General features: G+C 51.2%; 1 protein-coding gene and 1 pseudogene across 2 annotated transcripts in view; one reads left to right on the forward strand and one right to left on the reverse strand.

The window, feature by feature from the left end:
• Col18a1 (collagen type XVIII alpha 1 chain) overlaps nt 1–15,810 on the reverse strand; it is a 122,836-nt gene that overhangs the window by 91,505 nt on the left and 15,521 nt on the right. The gene's annotated exons all lie outside the window — the stretch shown is intronic.
• LOC110303720 (spermidine synthase pseudogene) lies at nt 1,344–2,219 on the forward strand (annotated as a pseudogene).

A 15,810-nucleotide genomic window follows, 5' to 3' on the forward strand; every position in this document is an offset into this window, starting at 1 on the left:
CAGCCAGGGCTATACAGAGAAACCCTGTCTCGATAAACAAAAAACAAACAACAAGCCGGGCGTGGTGGCGCACGCCTTTAATCCCAGCACTCGGGAGGCAGAGGCAGGCGGATTTCTGAGTTCGAGGCCAGCCTGGTCTACAGAGTGAGCTCCAGGACAGCCAAGGCTACACAGAGAAACCCTGTCTCGAAAAACCAAAAAAAAAAAAACAAACAAAAAACAAAAAAAAAAAAAAAACAAAAAAAAAACAAACAAACAACAAAAAAACAGACACAGACGAGATGAAGGCTGGGATCAGCCAACCTGAAATGTTACCTTCTCCTGAGTTCCACCTCCTCGGCCAGTCCCACCTCAGCAAGACCCTGTGGGGAGAACTATCACCTGCTGGCACCACCCTGCTGGGATCCTCCAAAACTCTCAGCCAAGTGATCCTAGAGGTGGTGCCAGGAAGAGGCCCGGGGCTTTTTGTTCCTGGGCTCTATTTCCCTGCCTTTCAACCTGGGTCTGCTCTAAAGCACTGTGAAGGAAGCCAGCAGGCACGGTGGGAGGCACCTGTGTGGGCAGATGCCCACAGAGATGTCCATGTGGCTCTGACTTCATGGGTAGAGTACTGACACCCTGGGCTGGACAGCACCTGCTGGCCACACCAGCCCTCTCCATTCCCATGAGCTCGAGAACACCCAAAGTAGAACCAGCTGGTGTCTGTCTCTGCCATGGCCCTAGAGACTGAAAGCAGCAGCTCTGTCCCCACGGACACTCATGGCTCAAGCCCTCTAGAGCAGCAGGCTTAAACCGCATCAAAGGCATACCCAAAGCCTCCGTGAGCACACGTTTCTCACCAAGTCCAAGGCCTTGAGGAGAACCACACGGGGTTTGAGGGGCCTTGAGAACATCACCATCTTCTCAAGAGTGATCCTCCTGAGCCAGACCTGGTCTGGCTTCTTCCTGGTTCTCACTGCTACCACCTGGTATCTGCTGCCTCCCTAGTCCCTGTTCTAATAGGTGACTCAGCAAGAGTCACAACTCCTCCCCTGTTGTCCTCATAACGCAGTGAAGGCATCCATCTATCCATCAGTCCATAGTGGAAGGGGCAAGGAGCCCACCCTGCTCTGTGTCAGGCTCTTCTCAGACCAACCTACAGAGCAGAGAAGCCCCTATGAATAGAATATGTCCCTCCCCTGCCGGCCATTCTCCAGATGGACAGGCACACCTGGAAGTTAAATGACCCACGCTGTGGACAGGTACTGAAGGCTGACCATGAACCAGATGTGGAAGGATCCTTTGGGTTTTGCTCTCTACAAGAGATTGTTTCTGGAGCCCGCAAAGCACTCTGCCCGCCTGCTATGGAGCCTGGCCCCAAAGGCCCAGCAGCGCCTGGCCCGCCGCCATCCACGAGGGCTGGTTCTGAGAGACCTGCAGCCTGTGGCCCAGCCAGGCCCTGTCGCTGCAAGTGGATCAGCTGCTGCACCACCGCCGATCGCGGTATCAAGACATCCTTGTCTTCCACACTAAAACCTACGGCGGCGTGGTGGTTCTGGATGGCGTCATCCAGTGTACTGAGAGGGACGAGTTCTCCTACCAGGAGATGATCGCCAACCTGCCGCTCTGCAGCCACCCCAACCCGCATAAGGTGCTGATCATCAGGGAAGTGGTGAAGTACCCCTCTGTGGAGTCGGTGGTCCAGTGCGAAATCGATGAGGATGTCATTGAAGTTCCTACCTGGCATGGCCGTTGGCTTCTACAGCTTAAAGCTGACTCTCCACGTGGGCGATGGCTTTGAGTTCATGAAACAGAACCAAGATGCCTTCAACGTCATCATCACCGACTCCTCAGACACCATGGGCCCTGCTGAGAGCTTCTTCAAGGAGTCCTATTACCAGCTCATGAAGACAGTGCTCAAGGAAGATGGCATCCTGTGCTGCCAGGGTGAGTGCCAGTGGCTGCACCTGGACCTCATCAAGGAGATGAGGCACTTCTGCAAATCTCTCTTCCCTGTGGTGGGCTACACCTACTGTACCAATTCCCACCTATCTCAGAGGCCAGATCGGCTTCATGCTGTGTAGCAAAAACCCCAGAGCACCAACTTCCGGGAGCCTGTGCAGCAGTTGACACAGGCCCAGGTGGAGCAGATGCAGCTGAAATACTGTAACTCAGACATGCACGGCACTGCCTTCATACTGCCTGAGTTCACCTGGAAGGCCCTGAATGACATAAGCTGAATCCAGGTGCCACTGTAGCACCACCGGACACCTCATCAGATTGGACCAAGGATCTTCCAAGTTGTCTGGGGACCACCAGTCCTGGACCAGACTCCCAGATAACTCTTGCCCACCAACCAAGTGTTACAGGCCCCACAATGCTGCCTGGTCTGGCCTGCCCTGCTGGGTGGACTCAGTCTCTGTCTGTCTATCTCTGTGGCATTCAGCCCCCACGCCTGTACCAGCTCTGTACAGCACTGCCTATGCCCTGTGACCTAACAAAATACATGTGTATTTATAACAAGTTCAAAAGAAAAAAAAAGAAAAAGAAATTGTTTCTATCCTTTGCAATGGATTTGACAGGCTTGCCCACCTAACCAAAGCCTGCCCGTCTGGACATGTGCTTGACTGATGGAGGCCAGGGTGTGGGGTTGCAGCCAGTATCTAAGAGCTGACCTCAAAGTCCTCACTTTGTGCTCTTTGCTAAGAATAAAAGTAAACACTTGCTACCACCCTGGGACCCCAGGCAGAGAAGAGTCTGACCCACATTCCTGGGCTTCCAGAGACTTAGCTAGCCACCCACGCTCTCTGTCTGCCTTTGTAACTAGACCCAAGGTCACCAAGAAGGACCCCAAGCCTGCCCTGGGTGGGCCAGAATCCACCTCCCTCCTTAACAGCCTGTCTAGGCTCAGGTGGAGAAGCCCAGAATATTCATTTTGAATGAGCCCCTCAAAACACACAGATGGCTGAGGTTCAAGGCAGAAGAAAGGCCCTCTTCCTGCCTATGAATCTCCTCAAAACGGTCATCAACCACAAGGGTGCTGCTAAGTCATGGACTAGGGGCCTCAGCTGGCTAGGAACTATAGCCCTGACCCAGGGGAGAGCCCAGCAAACAAAATGAAAACAGGAGGGAACTAGAGGGTAACCCTAGCCATGAACCATGGCTCCACACCCTGAGACATAGACACAACTCTTATCCCCACACGAATACCCAAGAGCATGCTGGGAAACCAAGGAACGAAGTGTCAGGAATGGCCCAAGCACTGAGGCAGGAGCCTCAAAAGCAGAAAAGTCTAGTATCAGGGTAGTCACTGGTGCCAAGGTGGCCATTCTATACCATACCAAGGAGCTAAGACCATGGGTCCAAGGGACATTAACAGTGAGAACGATGACCAGACAAGAAAGCAACATCCTGACTATGGGACAAAGAAACACCTAGGACTGTCCATCCCTGAGGGGTGTGGCCTGCAGACTGAAAGGGTCACATGACGTGTCCGGTGTGGGAGGTGTGAGCTTGGAACTAGAGGGGGAGCCTGCATCTGTTTGGTGAACCTCGGGGCTGGGTGGAATGATGGATGGATGGATGCACAAACACACCAGTGAATGAATACACCTAAGACCTGGTCTTTGTGTGACAGACAATCGTCCTGATTTCTCCTTTTCCACTAGGAACAGTTTCTCTCTCACAGGGGCATGGCAGGAGGCACCAGCCCAGGGAACAGAGACCTACCCTCCATCTCTTTGGCACCTACAGCCTTTGTGCCTTGGGACATTCACCGTGATCTCCAAAGACTGCTGCTTAGGAGCCATGAGGAGAAGAAACCTAGGAGAGACCAGGGCTGCAAAGAGGCCAAGGTCTCCAATCAGATACAGGGAGTCCAGAAAACACATTTGTAAAGAGAGCAGTACAACAGATCGCCAGCCAGCCAGCTTAGCCTGATGCTTACTTACTACACAGGCAGGCTGAGAGACGCTATGTTCATGAAAAGCCCTGTCTAAAAGGGTACACGCAGACTCCACCCATACAAGAGTTCAGAACACACATGGAGTATTCTACCCAAGTAGTCATCTACAACAGACAGATCCAAGGGTGGCAAGGATTAGTGGCTTCCTGGGACCATCAATGATGCAGGCTTTTCTTTTGGGGATAATGGAATGTTCTAAAACTAGACTGCATGACTGCTGAACAGCACAACAGCTGTACCAAATACCCCTGCATCATTCACTGTGAGATGCCCAGTTTTATGCTAGGAGAACTTGGCCCCAAGGAAGCATAGGAGGGTCCCATTGTCCCCAAACAGAGAAGACACAGCACAGGACACTAAAGGAAGCTGCCACCATGAGTCATGGTTATTCCTGAAGTCTCCTAACCTGCAGACCCTCTCCACACACACTCTGCGTGCCAGTCAGCCTGGGTGCTCCTTCTCAATCACCTTCCCCTGGGATCTGCTCAGTTAAGATTCCCAGCAAACAGCACTACTTGAAGTCACAGATACCTTGACCTCCTGTCCCTTGGCCCATCTATGTTAAGTTACTTTTGCCTCACCGTGAGAAACAAAGGTTTACTTGGATGTTGGGTTTTGAGGCCGATGCAACCCATCATGAAGGAGAAAGCACAGTCATGGCTGTCAGAGCGTGAGGCTTGGTCACAAGCTGAAATGCAGAAGCAGAGAAATAAGGGACAGAACCAGGGACCAAAACCTTCATGGGTCCACCCCAAGAACCCAACTCCTGTCAGGCAGGCCCTGACTCCTCAAGGCTCTCCAGCCTCCTATGAGCATCCCAACACATGAGCGCAAGAGACATCTCAGTTTTAAACCATACATTTCTTCCACCAGTCCCACGAAGGCCATCCCATAGTGCAAAATGCTTTAACAGCCCCCAACGCTGTTCAAAGGTCTAACGTCTCTTGAAGCACAAGAGACAAACCCTTATAAAACCAAAAAGAAACTGCATGGTTACAATATACAATGCACAAAATCGACATTCTTACCTCCAGAGGGAGGGAAATGGGGAGAGCAAGGAATGATCTGGCCAAAGCAAGCAAACACCAAACCCAGCAGTTCCACGTCCACCAGCCCTGGCACTGTGGGATGTGAACTCCAACTGGCTTAGCTATAGCCCTGCCTTTGATGTCCTGACACTGGCAGTACACACAGTCTCTCTCTTTCTGTCTCTCTTGTCTCTCTAAGATGTATTTATAATGGAGTGTTCTGCCTGCACACATACCTGCAAGCCAGAAGAAGGCACCAGATCCCATTACAGATGGTTGTGAGCCATCATGTGGTTGCTGGGAATTGAACTCAGGACCTCCTGAAGAACAGCCAGTGCTTTCCACCTCTGAGCCACCTCTCCAGCCCCCACCTCACAGCTCTTAAATGCTCCTCATGAGTATAAAATTAACACTGTGCAGACAATATCAAGTTCTGCTGCCAACTTAGGAAATAGCCAGGCACCACTGCAAAGGCCCCTAAGCATCCGACTGGCTAACCTTGGACAACCTTTCCCCTGGTGGCTCCTTGCTGGATACCCTTCAGCTCTCTCTTTTTAAAATGAAGTTCTAATGCATTTGCCTTTTGATACCCCATGACCTTTAGTCCATTACTTTTTTTTTTTTTTTAATGTATGAGTGCTCTATCTGCTTATATGACTGCATGCCAGAAAAGGGCATCAGATCCCATTCCAGATGATTGTGAGTCACCACGTGGTAGCTGGGAACTGATCTCTCTAGAAGAACAGCCCGTGTTCTTAACCGCTGAGCCATCTCTCCAGCCCACCCACCCCCACCCCACCCTGTCCATTACTTTTTAATTAAGCTTTATTCAGTCTTCAGGATACAGGAAGAATGCGATCACGTTCTTTTCCAGAATATAACTTGACTGTCCTCTAACCCGGTTCCCAACAGAGTCCTCGTTCCCATCTGAAACCTCATGAACACAGTGTTCCGTCCACATCTGTCTCCTGCTCTTCCACACTCCCACCAGAATCGTCCGCTAAGAGCTGCTTACTGAATTCTATGTCTTCTCCCAGTCCCATCCTGTTCACACACCAGTTCCAATGGCCCATAAACCACAGCAATGGTGGCTCCCACTCTCAGGCACCGATTTCTGTTCTTAGGTAATTTGGCTTTGACTAAAGACCTGACAGAAGCGATTTTAAGAAAGAAAAGGTTTGCTCTGACTCAGTGTGAGGGAAGGAGGGCCCGATGGAGGTCATGCTGTGGAGATATGAGGAGGCGGTGGCTACCACGCGACGCAAGCAGACTGTAGAGATGGAACAGAAGCAGAATCTTCAATGTTCTACTGCCACACACACATACACATCCCAGGCTCTACTCCTAACAGCTAGGCCTCACCTCCTAAAGGAGCACCTCCTAAAGGAGCACTTCCTAAAGGAGCACTTCCTAAAGGAGCACCTCCAAGCCTTCCATAGCCTTCCAAGGAGCACCTAGATCTGGGAACCTAGCATTCAAAATATGAGTCTGTGGGGGATAGTTCATACTCAAACTCGAACACCTTCCCACCTAAGCTGGACCCCATCCAGCCCACAGGAGGTGCAAGCCACCACCCTAAATACAACACAGTGCACAGGTGTTAATACAGTGACCAAGGGTGGCCACGCAGTAGGAGGTGGCGCCTCGACTACTCACTCCAAGGAAGTTCACAGCAGGTGGGTGGGGAGGTCCCCTACCCAGGGGGCCTCATGTCCACCCAGCTCTTTGAGGTAAGGGACAGAGCTACCAGGGAGGCTTCCCCAGGCTCTCAGGCTGCTCAGGTGAGTCACCTCATTAGTCAGGCCTGAGCTCAGAGCCCAGGAGTGGCCAAGTGCCAGCACATTCCTGAGCCTGCCCACTTCCCAGCACGCTCAGCCTGCAGAGGCAGCACAGGCCGGGCACCTGCCCCAGCATACTGAGTACTGACAAGGAGAGGAAAGGGAACTGGGAGAAGGGAGCTCAGGGGTTTGGACTGCCAGAGCTGGGGTCTCAGACTCCCTGGGAAATCTCTGTATAGAAGAGAGACTGAGGCAAGCAGCCAGAGGTCCAACCACTGAAAGTCAAGTCCCTGGAGCGGTCCACAACTGAGTCAGAGGTCACTGCAGATGTGCAAAGCCTCAGAAAGCTCCCCCCACCCCTACCTGGAGTTTGCTCTTGCTTGCCCACACCAACACAGCTGTGGGGGGTTGGGGTGGACGGAGACTTTGAAGTCAGGGGTCAGCATGGAGCAAGAGGCCTCTTTGTGGGGAGAAGGGGGAACTGGAGAGGGCAGTGTTAAGGGCCCTGTAGATGCTGGTCACCTAGATAAAAAAGGGGGGGGGGCGAGATACCCCTTTGCAGAATGTGAACTATGGGTGGTCTCACTCAGTCTCTCAGGTCCATAGCGACCTTGAATAAAAGATGAAAGTCGATAAGACAAGAAACACACACACAAAGCATAACTGGGCAATACGGCTCCTATGCCTGGTGTGCAGCCCATTCATCACTGTGCGTGGACTTTGCATAGTTAACTTAACCAGGAACCTCATGAACATACCTGAGAGCCTGGCTTAATAAGTGGCAAACACCCATGCATAGTTTAAAGAGGCTAAAAGAGACATGGGGGAGGGGGAGCATTCAGTGCTGTTAGGAGCCATCCTGGGTAGGCCCTCGGCCACACAGGACAGGGTTTGAGAGCAGCATCCGGCCTGATGCAGTATCTCCCACCCTCACTCAGTCTCCATTCAAGGGCATGCATGAGTGTCATGGAAAGAAGACAGACAGACAGGCAGGCAGGCAGGCAGGCAGGCACACCACACACACAATACACACAACACAACACACGGGTGTGCACGCAAGCAGCCTTGGTCTCTCTTGGTTCCTATAGCCCTTAAATAAACTACAGATTCCTGAGAAGGGACAGAGGCGGCCCCAAACAGAAGCATGCCAGCTCAGAGGCAGGTGACAAGTCTTCCAAGGAGCACAGCCATTGGGAGAGGAGTCCATGGAAAAGCCTTAAGGACACCCAAGCTATCACCCAAATGACATTCTCAGCTAGCAAGCCGTGTCCCGTGGCTTAAAGACATCATCCTAGCAGGACAGGAGCAGAGCAGTCTGCACACAGCCACTACAAGCTCAGCCCATACTGTCATAGGCACACATCCCAGCTCCAGCTTAGCCTAGCTTCCAATGTGCTCTGACATCCAGCCAAGAGAAGCTTGCAGGGTGAGCAGAGGTTTGGGGAGGGGATGGAGGGGGGGGGGGATAGAGTATAGACTACCACACTTTCTCAGGGCCCCAAGGGAGTCTCTGCAGATACAGGTATGGCTGTGGTACTACCACAGTCTCTGTCCAAGAAGGTAGAGTAGGTTGTAACTCACCAAGACAGCTCTCATGGCTACCTCCTCACATCCACTAAGGAAACACATGGTCTCAAACACTGGGCCCTGAACATGGCAGTCAAGGACACAGGATGATACCAAAGCCCTGAGAGGCAAGCTCACACCAGGTCACGCCTGAGGTAGAACTATTTTATAGCCTATGTTGGAGAGAGCTAGGCAAGAGCCCAAACTTGCTGTACAGAATGGTCAGCCAACCTAGATATCTAGAAGAAAGTGGCAGCCCAGCTCCCCAGCAGATGCTGCGGTTCTACAGGCCATGTCTCCTCTGGGTAGTTGGCACTCCAAGGAACAGGCTGGGCAGCTCAACCAGTGCCCAGGTCCGTGCCCTTTGGCTCATCACAGTGTAAGCAGTGCCTGGGAGCGTTCCAGCTGACCCACTCCTACACAGAACCTCACCTGCCACCTCTCCGTCTCCCGTGGATGATGCCCACCCTTGAGGACCACAAAGAGAAACCACCTCTGCCTCTGCAGAACTCCTGCCCTAAGGCACTCTTGGGTACCTGATGGCTTAGAGCCAAAGTGTCCATTTGCTCCCCTGCTGGCCACTTGGAGAACCAGAGGCTGGCTGTGTTGTGGAGACAGGCATGGGGCATATTTCTCAACGTTGGAAAAAAAAGTTCCAGGAACTTCTCCCAAGGAAGGATCTGCTGGCCTATCGGGGTATGGCTACCACTCACAACATTTCCAGGTCCTTTAAGGCTCCTCTGTCATCTAGGTACAATACCAAAGCTGCTACTGACCCTGGGCTAAGCCTTTTACACCAGGTGTGGTCCTACTAAGAGACACCTGAAGCCGCCTTCTTGCTTCACCTCTGCCACATAGGCCATCCCTCTGCCATTTGTGGACCATGGGCCTCCCTGGAGCACTGATTGGCCCAGGGCAGAAAGAGATCTCCCTGTTTGTGGTCTCAGGGCACAGCAACTCCTCACTTGAAAGTGGGCGCTGGGGTCCAGCTCCTCCCCCAGCATACCAAAGTTAGCTCAGGCTCATCTGTGTTGACTGATGCCTTGTCATGAAGCCCTTAGCCATGAGGCCCTGCATGCACACTGCTGCAGTCACACGAAACATCAGACCTTGGGTCTCCAATGAAAGGAGCCGCACAGGGAAACCTGCTTCACGGTAAAGAAACTCCAGTCTTCACAAAGCACCCATCAAAACAAGCGGCTGAAGGACCTATGCTAATCTACACTCAGGCCAGAAGCTAGCAACAGCAAACACCAGGAAGGAGGCCCGATGAGGCAAACTCAACCCTTTCCCACACTCCCCCCAGGTCTGAGGAAAGACAGGGAACCAGCCACAGAAAAGACAGAGGGTGGAGGCCCTGGCAGCAGCTCCACCATTAGTGTGTATCTTAGTCAGGGTTTCTATTCCTGCACAAAACATCCTGACCAAGAAGCAAGCTGGGGAGGACAGGGTTAACTCAGCTTCCGCTTCCACATTGCTGTTCATCAGGACTAGAACTCACTGGCAGAAACCTGGAGGCAGGAACTGATGCAGAGGCCATAGAGGGGTGCTGCTCACTGGCTTGCTTCCCCTGACTTGCTCAGCTTGCTTTCTTATAGAACCCTCCTGGGGGTACCAGGCCAGGGATGGCACCACCCACAATGGACTGGCTGGGCCCTCCCACCCTCGATCACTAATTGAGAAAATGCCTTACAGCTGGATCTCATGGAGGCCTTTCCTCAAGGGAGGCTCCTTTCTCTGTGATAACTCCAGCTTGTGTCCAGTTGACACACAAAACCAGCCAGTACAGGATGAGACCTTGAGTCTTCACCCAAGGTGGCAGGCACTAACGGACAGCTCTGTGATCTCAAAGGAAGACAGGTCATGACATTGATAAGTAAGATCTTCACCTTCGATCCTTTCTCTGGCATCTCCCTCCATCTCCCCCTGCCCAATTCCTCTGACATGGATAGGGTTTAGAACTGGGTTTAAACTCAAGTTTGAATCAAGGCTCAGTCATTTGTTTGGGGGACCCTGAGAAGAGCCCTCAGCTTTGAGTCTGGTCTGGTCAACATGGGGGAATTTGGAGTGGCATGGGCCCTAGGCATGTAACAGGCACTTCTAGAAGCTTCCTTCTGTTTGGTTTCTGGACTTGGAACAAGGGGCTGAGGTGCATATTTACATATCAAAGCAGACCTGGCCTCCAGAGGCTCCCATCCCAGCAACCCTTAGTTCCTACTTGGCATACCTGCCCCCACCCCTGAAATTTCCAGCTCAGGGGTTGGTCTGTCCTTCCCCCAGAGGCTCTTCCCTATATAATCCAGACATTTTGGGGTTTCTCTCCCTCCTCCTTTCTCCCTCTCCCTCCCACCTCCTCTCCCCCCCCCTCTGCTCTTGCTCTCCCTCCCTTTCCTTCTCTCTCTTCTCTCTCTGCATGAATGTCCTTTCTCTCCCTCCCCTTTGCTCTCACCATGGGGACTTCCCTGGCTTCCGTCTGCCCCCCTCCCCCCCCCCCCCGCAAGTTCACTAGCTTCCCAATAAACCCACACTTAATATAATCTAATCTGGCTTGAATTGGCTCATTTCACCGGTGATGGTGAAATAACCTGTCAGCTTCCTGACACCTTAAGCCCAGAGCCTGCAGCCCCCTGTCCTCTCTCAGCAGGAGACAGACCTAGAAAGGCAGGGTGGAGTACCTGGGGATGTCAGATGTTGGTGCCCAAAAGACCCCCCACCAACTCTAGTTAGACCCCCTCCCTCCCAGGGTACCTTAGGCTGCTGCACAGTGATACACCCGGGACAGCGGTGGGAAGACAGCAGGGTTCCATATAGGGAACAGGGAGGTTAACAGAATGAGAACTCACAGAACAGGCTACAGACACCTAAGCTACTTCTTTTGCTCTCTCACCAGAGGCAGGAGCAAGCTGGAACTGTGCAGCCCTGCCAGCCAAGGCCAAGGCCAGTTAGAGAGCACGAGTTTATTCAGATGCCAGAGGTCAGGTGTGACCTGGAGATGCCCCACCTCTCACAAGCCAGGGCCTAACTCCACAGGGCTGTTCTGCCAGTCCCAGCTGCCAGCTCCGCAGGCCCGGCTGTCGGCTGGACAGCAGCAATGACCTGGCACAATGCCTCTGCTCTGCCCGCCTGAACCAATGGGGAGCAACTGCACCTACCACCTACCACCTACCACATACAAACACCAAACAGAAGTGTTCTGGCCAGGGGAACTGGGTGTGCCTAGTCACTGCCTGTAAGGACCATGCAGACTACTGGTCAGAGCAGACCTAAGCTAGTCAGCTTGAGGGCACAGTGGGCCATGCCTTTTGGGACATCGTAGCCTGGAGGGTAAACGGGTTATTCTTCAACAGGGGCCTGCCTTACCTGTTAATGTTTGACCAGAGCTCAAGTCAGGAACTTAGTAGTAATGGTAACTCAGTGGCCTAGAACCCACAGCTTTGTGCCACATCTAGGGAGAAGGGGGGTGGGGGTGGGGTATACTAGGTAGACACAGCCTCTAAGGAATGAGGTACATTCCACACAAGTCAAGGCTCAGCTTAAGTGTGACTAGCTGGCTCCCATACCATTCTTTCTCCCTTCTGAGCCCCGGTAGCTCTAGAAGGCACCCATTTCAGCAAAAAGATGGTAGCCCAGCTGACATTAAGTGATGATATCAGACAGGTATACAACACAGTCATTCTCAGTTCTGCTAAGCTCAGAAGCCGCTGGCTAATTCAAGTCTGGTGGATAAGGAAAAGGGAGACAGACGCCAGAACAGCACAATTCATTCAGCACCTGTTGAGGGGATCTCTATGCCCAGACATCTGGTTGCAGTCCAGATGATGGAGTATTGGGTTTCAGTGTTCTGTAAAAATTGTTTTCCATCACCACTGATTGGTTAATAAAGAGCTGAGCAGTGGGGCGGTGGTGGAGCACACCTTTAATCCCAGCACTTGGGAGGCAGAGACAGGCATATTTCTGAGTTCGAGGCCAGCCTGGTCTACAAAGTGAGTAGGACTACAAAGGACAGCCAGGGCTATACAGAGAAACCCTGTCTCGAAAAATCAAAAAATAAATAAATAAATAAAAAATAAAGAGCTGAGCAGCCAATTAGCTGGGCAGAAGAGAATAGGGCGGGACATCCAATACCAGTGATGGTATAGCCCCCCCCCCCCCCGATTCATGAGTTTGAATGATTGCCCCACAAGGAGTGGCACTATTAGGAGATGTGGCCTTGTTGGAGGAAGTGTGTCACTATGGGGGCAGGCTTTGGGGTCTCAGATGCACAAGGTAGGTCTAGTGTGGCTCACAATTTCCTTCTGCTGCCTGCCAGTCAAGACTTAGAACCCTCATCTCCTTCTCTAGTGCTGTATCTGCCTGCATGTCACCATGTTTCCCACCATGACAATAATGGACTAAACTTCTGAGACTGTAAGCCAGCCCCAATTAAGTGTTTTCCTTTATAAGAGTTGCCATGGTCATGGTGTCTCTTCACAGCAATGAAACCCTAAGACACGATCCCAAAGACAGGAGACTGAAGAGGCAGCTCAGTCGGTAAAGTCCTTGTCATACAAATATGAACAACTGAGTTTGATCCCCAAAACCCCTGAAAATTTGGGTGTGGTGGTACACCCTCATAATTCCAGTGCTGGAGAAGCAGGGACAGGATGGCTGGGGTCACCAACCAATAAGAAACTCATATCAAAAACAGAAACAGGCCAGGCAGTGATGGCCCATGCCTTAAATCCCAGCACTAGGAAGGCAGAGGCAGGCAAATTTCTGAGCTCAAGGCCAGCCTGGTCTACAGAGTGAGTTCCAGGACAGAAACCCTGTCTCAAAAAAAAAAAAACCCAAAACAACAACAACAATAAAACGAAACAAATGGGATGGAGAGATGGCTCAGTGGTTAAGAGCATTGACTACTCTTCTAGAGGTCCTGAGTTCAATTCCCAGAAACCACATGGTGGCTCACAGCCATCTGTAATGGAATCTGATGCCCTCTTCTGGTGTGTTTGAAGAGAGTAATGGTGTACTCATACAAAATAAATAAATAAATCTTAAAAAAACAAAAACAAAAACAAAAACACAGAAACAAACAGAAAAATCAGAAACGAAAAAGAAGGTGGGAGGCACCTGAAGAAATGACCCCTGAGGTGGACTTCTGGTCTGACAGGTACATTCACGAGCATCTGCACACATATGCACCCATGCACACATGTGCACCTACACGCTTAACAAAGAAACCCCACCAGAGCAGCAGGTACTGAAGACAAGCATCTTGGGACAGCAGTTCCTGGAACCTTAGGGCCTGAGGGTTTTGTTTCACCCTGGTTTGGTTGCTTCTTTGAGAAACACACTCACTAGATAGCCTGGGCTGGCTTGGAATTCAATGCAATCCTCCTACCTCAGCCTCCCAAATGCTGGGTTGACAGGTGAGCTCCTTCACACATGGAAGGGTCTAGGAGGTTTTTTTTTTTTTTTTTTTTTTTACTTTTTTTTTAATTAGGTATTTTCCTCATTTACATTTCCAATGCTATCCCAAAAGTTCCCCATACCCTCCCCTCCACTCCTCTACCCACCCACTCCCACTTTTTGGCCCTGGCATTCCCCTGTACTGGGGCATATAAAGTTTGCAAGTCCAATGGGTCTCTCTTTCCAGTGATGGCCGGCTAGGCCATCTTTTGATACATATGCAGCTAGTGTCAAGAGCTCCGGGGTACTGGTTAGTTCATAATGTTGTTCCACCTATAGGGTTGCAGATCCCTTTAGCTCCTTGGGTATTTTCTCTAGCTCCTCCATTGGGGGCCTTGTGATCCAATAGCTGACTGTGAGCATCCACTTATGTGTTTGCTAGGCCCCGGCGTAGTCTCACTAGAGACAGCTATATCAGGGTCCTATCAGCACAATCTTGCTAGTGTATGCAATGGTGTCAGCGTTTAGAGGCTGATTATGGGATGGATCCCTGGATATGGCAATCTCTAGATGGTCAATCCTTTTGTCTCAGCTCCAAACTTTGTCTCTGTAACTCCTTCCATGGGTGTTTTGTTCCCAATTCTAAGAGGGGGCAAAGTGTCCACACTTTGGTCTTCGTTCTTCTTGAGTTTCATGTGTTTTGCAAATTGTAACTTATATCTTGGGTATTCTAAGTTTCTGGGCTAATATCCACTTATCAGTGAGTACATATCATTTGAGTTCTTTTGTGATTGGGTTACCTCACTCAGGATAATGCCCTCCAGGTCTACCCATTTGCCTAGGAATTTCATAAATTCATTCTTTTTAATAGCCGAGTAGTACTCCATTGTGTAAATGTACCACATTTTTTGTAACCGTTCCTCTGTTGAGGGGCATCTGGGTTCTTTCCAGCTTCTGGCTATTATAAATAAGGCTGCTATGAACATAGTGGAGCATGTTTCTTTCTTACTAGTTGGAACATCTTCTGGATATATGCCCAGGAGAGGTATTGCGGGATCCTCCGGTAGTACCATGTCCAATTTTCTGAGAAACCGCCAGACTGATTTCCAGAGTGGTTGTACAAGCTTGCAATCCCACCAACAATGTAGGAGTGTTCCTCTTTCTCCACATCCTCGCCAGCATCTGCTATCACCTGAATTTTTGATCTTAGCAACTCTGACTGGTGTGAGATGGAATCTCAGGGTTGTTTTGATTTGCATTTCCCTGATGGGTCTAGGAGTTTTAAAGTTACCCTCAATTCACTTGTCTGGCTGGCTGCTTGATTCTTGGGAGGCAAAGGAAGGAAGGAAGGAAGGAAGGAAGGAAGGAAGGAAGGAAGGAAGGAAGGAAGGAAGGAGAGAGGGGGGGAGGGAGGGAGAGAGAAAGAGGAAGAGACTCTATAAATAAATGGAAGACAATGCATACAGTTATCTGACCCCAACAATCATGAGCTTCCTTCCGGCCAGCAGCTGACCACCATTCCTGCTGCTCCACTGGCGAAGCATTTAGTCTTCTTGTTGCTACAGCTTCATCCCCATCCCCACTCCTGGCTGTCCATCTGCAAAGCTGCCTCCTCCCTTCCTGCCTTCCTAAGGATCCTGACCCACACAAGGCTGTGAGCTGTCCTCCTTGGCCCGTGTGTGTCCCCATGGCTCGGCCTCTCCTCTCCAACTGATATTGACCCCCATCCAGAACCCGTTAGGACAACCTAACTGCTTACAGAAACTCTTCGGCCATGAACACAGCAGTAAGTTCCTATGTGAGGGGCAAGGATGCCCGACAGGTGATTTGAACAGTAACCTTGCAGTGGCCGCCTGGGGACATGTCCAGTCCTGAGATAAAAGTCCAGTCCCATATAGAGCCTGCTATCTGTCTGCCATCCTTCCTCAAGGAGCCTACAAAGTGAGTGTGACGTAGAACAGACAGACACCAATCTCCTAGCCTAATCAGGAGCTAAAGCGGTCACAGTGGAAGCCAATCAGAAGGGGCAGAGTGGGGTAGGGCATGGCTGGAGTCTCCAAGCCTGGAGCCAAGCACACGGGCAGAAGCAGAGGCTGCCCTCTGGCCC

This window comes from Mus caroli, unplaced genomic scaffold (assembly GCF_978045245.1).
Source record: "Mus caroli unplaced genomic scaffold, Mus_caroli_1 scaffold_9, whole genome shotgun sequence".
NCBI classification, from domain to species: Eukaryota; Metazoa; Chordata; class Mammalia; order Rodentia; family Muridae; genus Mus; species Mus caroli.